General features: G+C 42.8%; 1 protein-coding gene across 7 annotated transcripts in view; it reads left to right on the top strand.

Annotated features, from left to right (window-relative positions):
- Nucleotides 1-14,354, top strand: part of PRKN (parkin RBR E3 ubiquitin protein ligase) — a 1,296,326-nt gene that overhangs the window by 1,203,787 nt on the left and 78,185 nt on the right. The window lies entirely within an intron of this gene.

Below are 14,354 nucleotides of genomic sequence, written 5' to 3'. Positions count from 1 at the left end.
TTGTAGGGATTTGTTTTAAACTGGCCTGTGTCTTAGATTATTATTAATTCTGCTGCCATTATTAGTTTGGTATTGTATTTATTTTATTTTAAGCTGCCTGGGTGGGTTATGCGCAAAAAGGCAGCATAAAAATGTCAGCATCCAAGTCCCCCAAATCAGCTGGTTGTTAAATCTTGCATAGCTCTGTGTGCAGGCAAAAACAGGTCACCTGTCAAACATAACCCATAGGGAGTGGGGCAGATAAGGATCTGACCCACTGGATGGATCCAGTTGCCCACAGTAACTAAAAAAAAAAGTCTCATAAAAGTCCCTTGTTCTTCAGAACATCTTATCTGTTTTTACCTAGTTTATCATTATGCCAATGGAGAAACGAGGCCACATATGATAATATGTATTAGGTTGGTGGCCAAGTTTGAATAAGTGCCTTAGCCAACAGATTTATATTTAATTCACTAATAGGTAAAAAACCTTGTGGTATAAGAATGTACCTATAGCCAACAGATATTTCTATCAAACTTTAAAAAGCAGGGAAATTGGTAGCTATGTTGAATGCACCAGGGGAGCAGGAGACCTGAACTCCTCTCTGAGATATTGGACTGCCCTACAAATGTGTCAAAATGCAAACACAATTTGGGTTGGTCTTTCACTGTCCAATCCACTTCCTGTGTAGCTTGGAAGAATTTGGTAACATGTTCCTCTGAGCATATGGTGAGTGGTGGCAACACCTGTCACCAGAGCTTGGAAAAGTTACTTTTTTGAACTACAACTCCCATCAGCTCAATCCAGTGGCCATGCTGGCTGGGGCTGATGGGAGTTGTAGTTCAAAAAAGTAACTTTTCCAAGCTCTGCCTGTCACCTCCAAAGATGGAGAATTACATTTTTGCATGTTTGTTGGTGGTGGTCTTACTTTGCTTCTTTTCTGTGTTACTACTGTTTCTACAGAGAATCTAACCTAGAAAATTATATTTCTCTCATTATTCGTCCTAGAAATCTGTGTTAAATTTATTTTTATTAATTTCAAATCCTTTTTATTGGTCAATGTCATATGATGGTGAAGATAGCCATTTTTGTTTCAAACTGGAGTTTATGCTCTTTTTCTATTTCGGGTGCATTAACAATTGAATCTGAAACTGCAGTTTGATTTAAAATCAGACAGATTACAATACGTTGCTACTTCAGGAATGACTCTAGCTGTTAGAAAAACAAATTTGCCTACCCAAGATGCATGTTTTCAGACTGCTATGCTTAAACTACTCCCCTAAAGGAAACATTGGCATGGTCAATTAAAAACATAGAGCATGCCTAGAATTTTGCTAGAATATACAGTATTTCACCTCCCACTGTTTTAACTTGTGCAAACTGAGACACTCCTCATGGCCATTGGAAACTATTCTGCAGAACAGTCAGTGCTATTATTCCACAATTGTTTTTTGAGCTTTTTTTTTTAGTGTTGCTGTACTTCACATATTCACAGAAACAGATGCAAAAGGGAGTGATTTACCATAGGAAACTTCACTAAAATTGCAAAGTAAATCAAACATATTTAAAGTGACCATCTGAAAGATATCAACTATTTTAATATAGTTGCTTCCTCCCTGCTAAAACAAGATCAGCACAGCAAGTGTCTTGTTTCTGTTATTTGGGCTGACTGCAGGTGTTGTCACCACTCATCATATGCTCAGAGGCACATGCTACCAAATTCTTCCAAGCTACACAGGAAGTGGATTGGACTGTGAAAGACCAACCCAAATTGTGTTTGCATTTTGACAAATTTGTAGGGCAGTCCAATATCTCAGAGAGGAGGTCAGGTCTCCTGCTCCCCTGGTGCATTCAATATAGCTACCAATTTCCCTGCTTTTTAAAGTTTGATAGAAATATCTGTTGGCTATAGGTACATTCTTAAACCGCAAGGTTTTTTGCCTATTAGTGAATTTCCCTGCTTTTCCCTATCCCTATACGGTCTCGGCCCAGTTTACCTGAAGGAGCACCTCCAGTACCACAAATTAAGCCGCCCGACTAGATCAGCCACGCAGGGCCTTCTCTCAGTCCCACCAACGAAAACAGCTAGGTTGGTGGGGACTAGAGAGAGGGCATTTTCAGTGGTGGCCCCCACTCTCTGGAACTCCCTCCCGTTTGATCTTCGCCATGCTCCTTCCCTGGATACATTTTGCCAAGCCTTAAAAACTTGGCTCTTTGGACAGGCCTTTGGGACATCCGGGGTGGGCTAATTTTTCTGTGATTGTTTATTGTCTTTGTGAAAACTGTTACTGATTGCCCTACATAGTTTTATGCCTGCATTAGTGTTGACTGCATTGTATTTTATTCTGTACTTTTTGTATTTTACTGAATTTTAATATGTACGTCGCCTAGAGTGGCTTCGGCCAGATAGGCAACACAAAAATTAAATTTATTATTATTATTATTATTATTATTTAGTCTGGGAGGTAAGAAATGGGATCCTGTGCAAGTTTGCTGAGAATGTTTTGATCATTTGAATGCTTATTGGGTTCAGTGGGATTTACTCCCCTGCAATCATGCTTAGGATAGGTGAAACTGACCATGGGGAGGAAGGCCTGGAGTGAGCAGGGCAGGAGGAAGAAGGGAGGAGAAAGAGAGAGGAGAGGGGAAAGGCAGGTCTGATCATTTGCATGCTTATTAAGTTCAGTGGGATTTACTCCTGTGCAATCATGGCTAGGATAGGTAAAACTGACCATGGGGAGGGGGGGAGAGGGAAGGAAGAAGGGGGAGAGGGGAGCAGAAGGAGTAGGAGGGGGAAAGAGGAGATTGGAAGGAGGGTGAAGGGGTGAAGGGAGGGGAGGGGGAGGGGACAGGCAAAAGGGAGGTGATGGGAGGGGGGAGGGAGGGAGGACAGGTTTGATCATATGCATACTTATTGAGTTCAATGAGATTTACTCCTGTGCAATCATGCTTGAAAATGAAATGGACCTTCAAGTCAATTTCCAACTTATGGCGACCCTACGAATAGGGTTTTCATGGTAAGCAGTATTCAGAGGTGGTTTACCATTGCCTTCCTCTGAGGCTGAGAGGCAATGACTGGCCCAAGGTCACCCAGTGAGCTTCATGGCTGTGTGGGGATTTGAACCCTAGTCCCCCAGGTTGTAGTTCTAGGATAAGTAAAACTGACCATGGGGGGGAGGGGACAGGGAAGGAGGGGACTGGAAGGGGTTGGGGAGGGGATAGGGAGGAGGAAAGGAGGGCAGATTTGATCATTTTTTTAGTTCAATGGGATTTACTCCTGTGCAATCATGCTTAGTATCGGTGAAACTGACCTGGTGCAGGGGCAAGGGGAAGGGGGAGGGCAGGCGGGGGGAGGGAAGAGGTTGGGTGGGTGGGCAATGGGGAAGCCCCTTTCCTTTCCAAAAGGAAAACATTGTGAACAGTATCATTCTTTTTCAGGGTTTCCCCCACCTTTTTATTCTGCAGCAGGCACATGTAACCTCCCACCCAAATTTATTCCAAAGCTGTCCCTGGCCGCATCCACACCAGGCCTTTATTTCAATTTAGGCAGTCATGGCTTCTCTCAGAGAATACTGGGAAGTGTAGTTAGTGAAGGGTGCTGAGAGTTGCTAGGAGATGCCCTCTTCCCCTCATAGAGCTTCAATCACAGTGGCTGACTGTTAAACCAGTCTGGCCACTGGAGCTCTGTCAGTGGAATAGGAGTCTCCTCTCAGCCCCCATCACAAACTACACTTCCCAGTATTCTTTGGGGGAAGCCATGACTGTCTCAAGTGAAATCAAAGTCTGTTGTGGGTGTGGCCCCTTGATTAGGCAAGCCCAGCAGCTGTGAGTCTGGCTTTTAGAACACTGACAGTTGGTTCTTACTGAGCATGCCCGTTATCATTGAGTTCAAGCCAACATTTATTAAATTCATTAAAAACCAGCCAGGCATTTTTTTTTACTTTTAAACTGCAGAAGATGAAGGTCAGAGTATGGGGCAAGGTCAGTAACAGGATTACAGGTACTCTGTGAATATGGCTGATTTTTAATGAATTTCAACAGATTATGAGAACTCTGACAGAAAAAAAGTCCAAAAGGGGTCTGTTTTTTCTCTCTCTCTTTTCACACTTTGAACTCTTGATTCTCTCTGACTGTTCTGTTTATTGCCATGAAAATTTACATAGTTGTTAAGCAAGTGTTTCTGAGTTCAGGATTATAAGATATGTAAGGTTTTGTTTTGAAATGAGGTTATGGGAAGCATCAGAATGGCATGGGGGTATGTTCAATTTAACATTGTGGAATGTGAAAAATTCATGCTGCTTATAGTATACAACCACTTTTGTGGCTGTATAATCCTTTATGGCACATCAGCTCTTTCTGCTCTTCCTGCTTTAGAAGTAATGTGATTTTTCTCATGATGTCAGGAGGCAATCCTTTAATCTTTGGTCCCCTTCTTGAACAATGAACGAAATTATAGTCTGTTAAAACTTCTGGTGTAAGCACAAGAACACTATTGTTCTCTAATAGTTGATGCAATCGGTGACTGAGGTGTTGTTCATGCGAATGAAGGCATGCTGGTCTCAGGTTGTCTTTTTGGAAGGTTAGCAAAGTTTCTAGCATAAGGATGGGCATCACTGAGTTCCCTGAACCCTACATAGGGCTGGAGTGAGAAGGCAAGGAGCCTACCCACTAGCAGGAGTCAACTTCCTTATTCACAATGAGGACTGGTGATCATTCATACATTATCTGAGGGAAGGTACACATGGAATCAGCCCGTTGTCTGTTCTGCCCTCCAAAGGAAGGGTATTCCATCAAAATCAAAAGGCCTGTACCAAAACATAGAGAAACAAAAACATAAGAATGTACGAAGAGCCCAGCTGCATCAGGCCAAAGGCCCATTTAGTTCAGCATCCTGTTCTCACAGTGGCCAACCAGATGCCTACAGGAAGTCTGCAAGCAGGACCTGAGCACAACAACCTTCTCCTCATTTGGGATTCCTAGCAACTGGTATTCAGAGGTGAAGGTCCCCTCCAGACTTTTCTGGCTATATTCTGCAATATGTCATTGATGCACTAGTAGTGCATTAGTAGTGGGTTGTCCACACATGATTCTGCTTCATTAGTTCTATGGTGCTTCCCCCACGTTATCATATTATTGCCATCTGGTGGGGCACTCTTGTGCTACAGTGCAAAACAAAAAAGTGGGACAACCCTCCCCCTGGAATATTTGGATTTTAAAAGTTATAGAACATCAGCAGAAAGCTTTGGGACATGCACCAATTGGAAACAAAGCACTATGTCTGCCCCAAAACATTTGCAGGCACAAACAGTATTGAAGGTGGGATCATGTATAATTGTCCCAGTACCATAATGAGCACAGATCATCATGAATGCACAACAAGAATGTCTAGAGGGGCTCATTCTGCCTCCAATAGTGGAAGTAGAACATAGCCAATGTGACTCGTAGCCACTAATAGCATTATCAAACCACTCAGAAGTGTTTATGATTAAGTGGTTCATAAATCCTGTTAAATAAAATAAAAATAAATCATGCATGAAGAGGTGCAAAAGAATTGCAAGTCTGAAAATCTCTCTATCCATCTATCTGGACATATAAAATATTCCCATACTCCCCATACCCTACCTAGTACAGTTTCCAGCATGATTTATCATGCTTTGGACTAGGGCAGTGGTTCCCAACCTGGGGGCAGTGACTCCCAAGGGGGCTACAAAGTAATCTGAGGGGGCCGCAAACAGTAAAAAAAATGAATTATTTTTTAAGAACAAGTCTTCACTCTGTGAACGCTGTCTGCTCCCCATTGCTGCTGCAGACACCTCCTCTTGCTCCAAACAAGAGGGAGGACTTTTGCTGAAGCCGCAGAGCATCTTTCAGGCATGCCGAGGGCAGGCACCTGCCTATAAACACATGGCAGACGCCAAAGTAGACTGAGGATTGAGCTACCAGGAAAAAAAGGGGATTACAATCACCAGCTCCCGTCTCTTCACACTACTGCTGCTGCTGATGCCCTTGCTCAGAACGAAGGAGAGGCTTTTCGTGAAGCAAACAGAAGCAAGGCTACAAGGAAAAGCCACTTTCCCCCTTCCTTCCTGGCAGCCCTCTTGGCTCCTGCTTCGCTGCCACCTCCTTTTAAAAATTATTCTTATTTGTGAGACCACCCAGATCTCACCTTCGGCCCAGATGAAGCCAAGGAGCAGTGAGAAAGCTCAGCACCTACTCACCCCCCCCCGAGGCTAAGTGTGTGTGCCAGCATCCCCCTTTCTTCCACCTACACTATACTCCCCCCATCCCTCTCTCCAAGATGCTACGGCAGTTGAGGGCTTTCCGCCTCCCATGTGTCTGAATGCATGCACTCTTGCAGATGCTTGCAGGAGAGACAGGTGGGTGTGTGCGCACGCGCTGACCTGTCTTCTGCTCCACTCTCACTCCCCAAGTGCATGCTAATCAAGTAATCAGTTCTGATGATCATTCGAAGGCCTAAAAGCACTACCACCCAACTTAATCCACCCACCCTGTTGTCTGCAGTGCACAGTCTGGCATCCCCATCACCACATTGCTGCTTCTTGTTTTGTTTCGTTTTTTTTTAAAAAAAAGCTTAGCAGCTCAACACTGTCACCCACTGGTGTTGGGAGACAGGACTGTACATCTTCAAACTCTGTGGGTGGGTGGGTGGGGAGGGAGATAATAATTTGTTTGGACCCTTGCATTAAAAGAAGAAAGCAACACCTCCCTGCAGATAGAAGATTAGCACATCAGGCAGTTTCTAATGCAATTCATGATTCTGGGTTTCTGTCTTCAGGGAACTTTTAATGGAAAGGGACATTTGGAGATGTGATTTTGCCACACGCCATCTGAAGGAGTTCACTCCATTTCTACCACTTCAGAACTGAACATAAGGACAAAATCACAGTAGAAAACATAAGAAAGACTAGAGAAGAAGGCTCAGTGAATGTAGGACGAATCAGGAAAAGGCAAAACTGAAAATCCAAAGTGCTAGGAAGTCATAAAGAGGGAAGATAGTCAGGTACAGAGGTGAAAGCACCAACCCCCTTCCTCAATCTATCCACCCTTTTGTCTTCACAATATAGCATCTCCACCACTATCACATTGCTGCTGCTTGATTATTATTATTTTTAAAAAGTTCAGCAGGTTGGCTGAGGCTGGGGTCCACATACTGCAGCTGAAATTTATTTAATTAATTATTACTGCATTTATATCCCACCTTTCCTCCAAGGTGTACCAAGTGGTGCACATTGTTCCCCCCCTTCCATTTTAACCTGCGAGATAAAACCTGTGAGATATGTCAGGCTGAGACTGTGTCTGGCCCACCCAGTGGGCTTCATGGCTGGGTGGAGATTTGAACCTGGATCTTAGTCCAACACTCTAACCCACTGGTGTTGGGAGACAGTACTGTATAACTTCAGACTGTTGGGAAGGAGGGGATCCCAATTTGATTGGACCTTTTCATTAAGAAAAGAAATCAACACCTCCCTGTCTGCAGGGAGCTTTTTATGGAAAGGGATATTTGGAGATGTGATTTTGCCAAGTACCATTTTTTCAATTAACAGACTAAAATTACAGTTAGCGTGGGGGGGGGGTCACAAATTTTTTTGAGCTTACAAAGTGTGTCCCATAATCATAAAGGTTGGGAACCAGTGGGTTAGGGGTTTACAAGGATTGTATTGTTTTGGGCAAACATTCTCCCCCATCCCAAAAGAAGGGAACAGGTTTCCTTCCACTGACAGCCACTTCAGGCAGGGCCAGAGATGGCACTTTTAGCCCCCACTTGCCATTCCCATCACCCTGAACTCCCACACTTCTGACAGTGCAACTGCCTTTTCTCTACATTCTCAAGTAGTACGTTGCTCACTCTGGTGACAGCTATTTTCCTCTAAGAAGGTAAATTGGTGGGCTTCCCTCCTCCCCTCAAAAAAAAGTCTTAAGTGAGCTCACTCCATCTCCATATTCACTCTAGCAGCTGCTCTGTCTGAACAAAAAAGAAATACATTCTGTCAGGAACTCACAAGTTCCCACTGGGGTCAACCCCCAAGCCCAGGGCAACTGATCCCAGTCAGGCACAACCCGTGCTTCCCTTACCAGGGCTAAGTTAAACCAACAACAACCCTGGAACATAGGTAGACTGCCACAACTCTTTAAACCTGGTCACCCACTCTAGACCAAGGGAAAACCCAAAGTGCCAAAAATAGATCTGCCAAGGATTCCAAAGGACTAGAGCCAAGAATGCACTCTTTGTCTTGGAGCCTTAAGGCAAAATACTCAGCTATATGGTAGTCTGCAGCTAATTGGCTAAGGTGCTGGATTCAGAGCCAATTTCCCCCTTAAATGAACACACACTGGTAAATAAGAAGCAAATTTATTAAAATAAAATATAAGTACAAAAATAGCAGTAAAACAATTCCTTAAACCAAACACCTCAAGGGTTAAGTAAAATACAAAAGGCAAAGAGTTCAATTCACAGGTAAAAAATAACAAAGCTGTCTAGCCTAGTCTGTATTCACACAATAGAGGTAAACCAGCAGAATAACTTCATGGTTCCGTATTTCCCCAGAGATGTAAAGCCTGGATAGAAGATAGAACCCCAACATCAGGTAGTACCAAAGAACGTTGGGGAACAAAGACCTAAACCCTTGGTTCCGTTTTTATGGGGGAAAGCCTAGCAATAGCCAGGAATTAATTAGCCAATCAGGGGGCTTTCTGATGATGAAATCTTCTGGAGCTTTTGCACCTAATAATCACATGCTTCTTCAACCATCCCAGGCCTGTGGCTTTGAGGTACCAGTGTCAGCTGATAAGCAGGTGTTCTTGCTTACTGCTTAATTGAGTCCAGCTGTGAGAACTGACAGTCTCATGACCTCCCAGAGGCCCTAATTCAGACAAGATGCTTTCCTCAAAATTCCTTGCCACAGAGCCATTTTAGTTAACAACTTTACAAACCAGGCGTTCTTGACACATCTACTGCAAGATGAGTTTCTACTTGCTAGAAATGCAAGGAAAGGCAAAGAATAAACCAGTGGGTAAAGTTGTTTCCTATTGTTTTAGCTGCCAGTGAAAGAAAGTCAATCTATTCTTTTCTTTCAGAAGCTAGTACAAGGGGGACTTGATTCCATGTGCTTGATCATTAAAAGCTAAATGTGTGAATCAGTTCTGAGAACTGCATTTGTTTACCTATATGTTAAAATTACATGCCAATGTATATAATGGTGAAATGCAGTCCATTGTGTCCATCATGCTGAAACAGCATAAAGAACAGTTGTTGCTGTGTGTGTTATTTTATTGCCTAAATGCCAACAGGTGCAAACACACTCAGGAAAGCCCACAAAGTCAATTTTTCATCCTTGTCACAAAGGGCCACGTTTTCTACTGAGAAGCCAACATTTGCAATTTTATATATGCTGCCTGTCTAAATCTGTGGTCACTTGGATAGTTTTGCTTGGGGTGAGGTGCCAAGTAATTTAGACAGCCCATGTGTTCACATGGCACCGTTCCACTCTAACTCCATACTCTGAGACAGCCAAGAGATCATCTATGGGCATCAAGCATGGCTACAGAAGGTAGGATTTCCAGCCAAAGAAGGTATCCAAACAGCTGCTCATCCCTATGTTCTGTATCTTTGGTTAAGATGCTATGTGATCATTAATCCAGATTTTTTCAATGACTTAAATGTCAAAAATAAAGCATCATTTCCACAGTCATTTAAGGAAATGTTTTAGCCTTGTATGCTATAGCTTAGCGCTTGTGAGAATAAGAGGTACAAATTCTGCTCTCCACTGCCTTTAAGCTTTCAAAGAGATGAAGAGACAGACTCCATGTTGTCTAGCATAAATGGCATGCAACATTCTGACCAAAAATATATCTAATATTGTTTTATATAAAAAAAATTTAGTAGCGAATACGAATGTGAAAACCAGGCACTTGTCACCTGGTAGCAAAGCTTCTTACAGCTCTGTATTTTCAAAGGTTTTTAACCTTTTCTGATATCTACAGACAAGTGTTAATTATTCTGGTACTTGGACAGATAAAATACCAAAGCAGTCAGAATAGCTACAGAAACAATTGTAGAGTAGGAGGTGACCTTCTTGCTTTTAACTTTGATTGCAAAAGGTCCCAGATTCAGTCCTCAGCATCTCCAGGTTGAGCTGGGAAAGACTTCCTCTCTGAAATCTTAGAAAGTCTATGTAAATGTTTCTGAACTTGATGGATTGTTGATCTGACTCAGTATAAAGCAACTTCCTATGTTCCTATAAATGTATTTTCTTCTATGCTACAAGAGCAGTTATGGGCCAAGCCTTCAGTTGTTTTAAATCTGCTAACAGACTACTGCAGGATGGCATTAAGCATGTAAACGTTGGTCCTAGGACCACCTACATTTTTGCCAATGTTTTTTTTAAAAAAAACATTAAAAGGTTTAATCCCTGTAAACAAACTCATACTCTTTTTTAGTTTCTCATGGCTGTTCCTAGCCATTTCTCCCGTCCTTCTGCTGCTTTTGACATGCTGTTTGACTCTCCCCTACTGCCTGATCTAAGCAGGAATCTAGTGAACAAAAACGAGGTCACATTACTTAACCAGTCAAATTTGGATACACATCACTGTCACTAAGGATAAACAAAGCAGCATTGGCCTCACTTTGATGAAGAAGGTTGTTAGCTCTTGCTCATGGACTTAAGAACACAAGACAAACCCTGCTGGATCAGGCCAAGGCCCCTCTAAGTCCCGCATTCTACTCACAGTGGCCAACCAGATATTTCTGGGCAAAACTATCCAGGGGAAAAGTGTTCACCAAAAAGTGGGGGAGGCCGTCCAAGATATTACCAAAAGAAGGGCCACCTTTTTTTGAGGAGGGAAGATAAACGTTTTCTTCAAAAGAGTTTCCCATTTCAGGGCAGCCCTCTTTGCTCAGTATTGATTGTTTGCCTTTTGAAATCCTAGCCCCACACTAAGAGCAGGGTGCCATTGTGGGGTGGGGTGCAGCCCCAGGCAACAACAGGCAGGGGATTATGCTTCCACCCATGTACTAGCTCTTGCAGGACTGTTTGTAGTCCCAGGCAATCCCAGAAGAGCTCATGGACGGGGGTGGGATGGGCCTAGGCTCTTGTTTTGCAAACTGGCTTCCCCCTCCCCTCTGTTTTACTATGTCACTGAGCTTTTTTTAGAAAGGGTCACTGGTTGATGGGGCCAGATAGGAATTTTCCTCTCAAATTGGCTCTCGGTTGAGCAGGCTTTTCATCTATCTTTCAGTGATTCCTTCTTCAATTGTTAGGTGTATATTGGTTCTGTTACAACTTAATACAGAAATGGCATTGGGCAGAATCAGACACAAGGGAGATCCCTATGATAGGTCTAGTGGGGTATGTGTGGGCTATGCCCTTGGGAGGGGCTGGATCTCATCCAGCATGCACCCACTCCCTCTAGTTGCCCAGTGGGATCCCCAGGGCATTGGCTTGCGCCACATGGGGTCTGACACTGACCAACACCCAAGAGCAGATTCCCCAGCTGGCTAGTTGGAATCAAACATTACCACAGCAAGGGCTTTCAGAATGACAACAGATCCTTGCTGTACTGTCATGCCAACCCCAGTTACTTCCTGTATTCCAATAAAGTTGTGGTCTGTTTTCACCCATAAATTGTAGTTGGTTGTTTTATTCCCTGTGTCTCCCCCATAACTGCAGATTCTACAGTAGTAGCAGTAGTAGTAATGCAGTAGTAAGAGTCTTTCCTCCTGCCCCAACAATATTTATTTATTTATTATTTATTTATTGCATTTGTATACCGCCTCATAGCCGAAGCTCTCTGGGCGGTTTACAACAAGTAAAAACATTAAAAACAAATATACAAATTTTAAAACACATTTTTTTAAAAAGCAATTTAAAATAGAGACTGTACAACAGTTAACTGCCCGACTTTGCATCAGCTCACTGAGTTTAGAAAGTTTTCCTAATTATTAAAAAAAGTTTATTTGATACAAGTATTAAAACATACAGTCTTAAAAACAAACAATAAAATACACATTTATTCTGTAACATAAGAGCCGCAATGGATCCGATCAAAGGCCTGTCTAGTCTGGCATTCTGTTCTTGCAGTGGCCAACCAAACACTTTTACTCTAGGCAGCATATTAACCTTTTATATATGGTTTAACCATTCAACCTGATCATCAACAAGTGACCAAGAGTTCTTCATATACACATGTAGTTCCTGGAAAGAAAAATAAGACATTATCAAATGCATTTGTGCTTGCTAGACTGGTTTATGTTAGTCACTTAAAAGATAGGGAGATAATTTCCAAGGAAGGCCCCTAGCAGCCACCTTTGAAAGTGTGTTTGTTTGCAGGCTAACCCCTGTATTGCATTCCGCTGTAGTGCAGATTTCCCCGAATAATTTGAATGAGAAAGTGACATAATCCAGTCCTCACATTTAATAAACCAGTGATGATTCCCATTCAGAGACTGCTTTGGGAGATTTTTCCCAACTACGGGAGTGCCAATGAGAATCCAGTATACCCAAAAGTCAGACAACATAATAAAATTAAACACGTAGCTCTTTTTCCCCCCCATGTATGCTCAGCATCATGAAACCATTGGATGAATGAATAAGGATGCCAGTGGGGAGTTTTGATTTAGCTCTTGGAGACAAATGATCAGAGAGCCCTACAACATTTTGAAAAACTGAATAGCCCTTGGAGGACTATATTGGTGAAAAGCACAGTAAAGAGTGAATTGCTACCTACCTTTGCAAACCACAGTTAGTCTCTTAAAGTTTGCAAAAAATCTCCTGAGGTTCACCTGTTTGTAATCTCACAGCAGTACGCTTGTACAACACATTCGTGTCTGTCTTGGGAAAATTCCTTTACTGAGCCGGTCTCACAAAGTTGAAATCCTTGTGATATATATTTTCTATACATGGAGATGTTCAGTACTCAGATACCTTGAATGTCAGTGCTAAGTTGTTTCATTCTGTGACTTGTACAGTGAAGTACATATTGAAATGAATGTCATTCAAGAACAGCATCCCTTCAATTCCTCCATCAGCACTCCAAATTGTCATAAAGGTGTTGATGTTGGTGTATGTGAAAGCAAGTTTACTTGGGCAGGGTATGGGGAAGTACTGAAACGTGACTGCTGCTTGTAGTCCCAGGAGAATTGAATATTTAATTATTTGAATTGGCTTTCAATTATTATGGCCATCTGGGAGCTATTGGTTTGGAGCTCTGTTCAGCTAACATCTTAAACCAGCATTGTATTTACATGGCTTCATATCACCATAACATTAAAGAAAATCATATTAACATCACAGAGAGACCCACTTCTTCAGTAACCAGAAAAACCTTCTTTGTAATCCCTGTCTTTGGGATGCTGTCCAGTCCTGTAGCCAGCCTTTCTTGTTAGGTGGGGCAGCTGCAATTCTAGGTGGGGCATTTTGGGGGGAGAGGTACATAGCACCAGCCGATTTCCCACACACACACCCCTCACTGGTGGAGAGGATATGAGGCCAGGCCAGGGGAAGGAAAAGGCAGTGACCTCCCCCCCATTCCTCCTCCATGCAGAGAGTGTGTTAATGTAGATAATGGGCTATGTAAAAGTCAAGTTAACAGAAATTTAGTATGAATACCAAGAATTAAATTACTGGCATATTTTTCTTTCATAGAGGGAAAAAAGTGATGTTAAGGATACAATGAACAAGGGGATACAAAAAGGTGAAAAACAAACAAAATAGTTTAGACTGTAACCATGAAGTTAAAGACTAGTGTGGAGATGGTTTTCTCAAAACTTCAGTTTCAATCTCATATCATGACAACACCAATACAAAAAACAACAATCAGGTTTAGACACAGAGTAAGAGCGCATTACAAAGCAACCATAGTCAAACATTTAGGGAGAGTGGAACTGAGGAAAAAAATAGGCATAATTTTCTTGTTAAGACTGAGTTCTTAACCTTATAAAAGACTAACTAGGGGATTTGCAGAGCAATCCAACTCAGGAGAACACGGCAAAAGGGGTGCTGGCGGAGGAAGAGCTGGCAGGAAGCTCCACAGCATCCATTTGCCATTTGGGAGCCATCAGGCCAGCAGAACATCAGCTCAGCCGGGAGCTGCGTGCATGAATGCAAAAGAAAAAGCCGGCTGTCACAGATAGCTATGCCAGCAAGTAAGAGCTCTCCATAGGCTTCCTTTTTCTTAGAGTAACTTTGGCCAGTATCAGGACCTGCAGGAGCACTCCAAATGGGAGGTGGCTGTTGCATAAGTCCCCCCTCAGCCCCTCCTCTGACATGCCCCCAAAATGCCCCTTTTTGGGGCCTTACACTGGCTTCCGCCGGCACCCCTTCCATTGGACTGGGCTTCCTTGTGGTCCCTCAGCTGAA

Source organism: Rhineura floridana, chromosome 4 (assembly GCF_030035675.1).
Source record: "Rhineura floridana isolate rRhiFlo1 chromosome 4, rRhiFlo1.hap2, whole genome shotgun sequence".
Taxonomy (NCBI): domain Eukaryota; kingdom Metazoa; phylum Chordata; class Lepidosauria; order Squamata; family Rhineuridae; genus Rhineura; species Rhineura floridana.
This window is presented reverse-complemented; position numbering and strand designations above follow the sequence as displayed.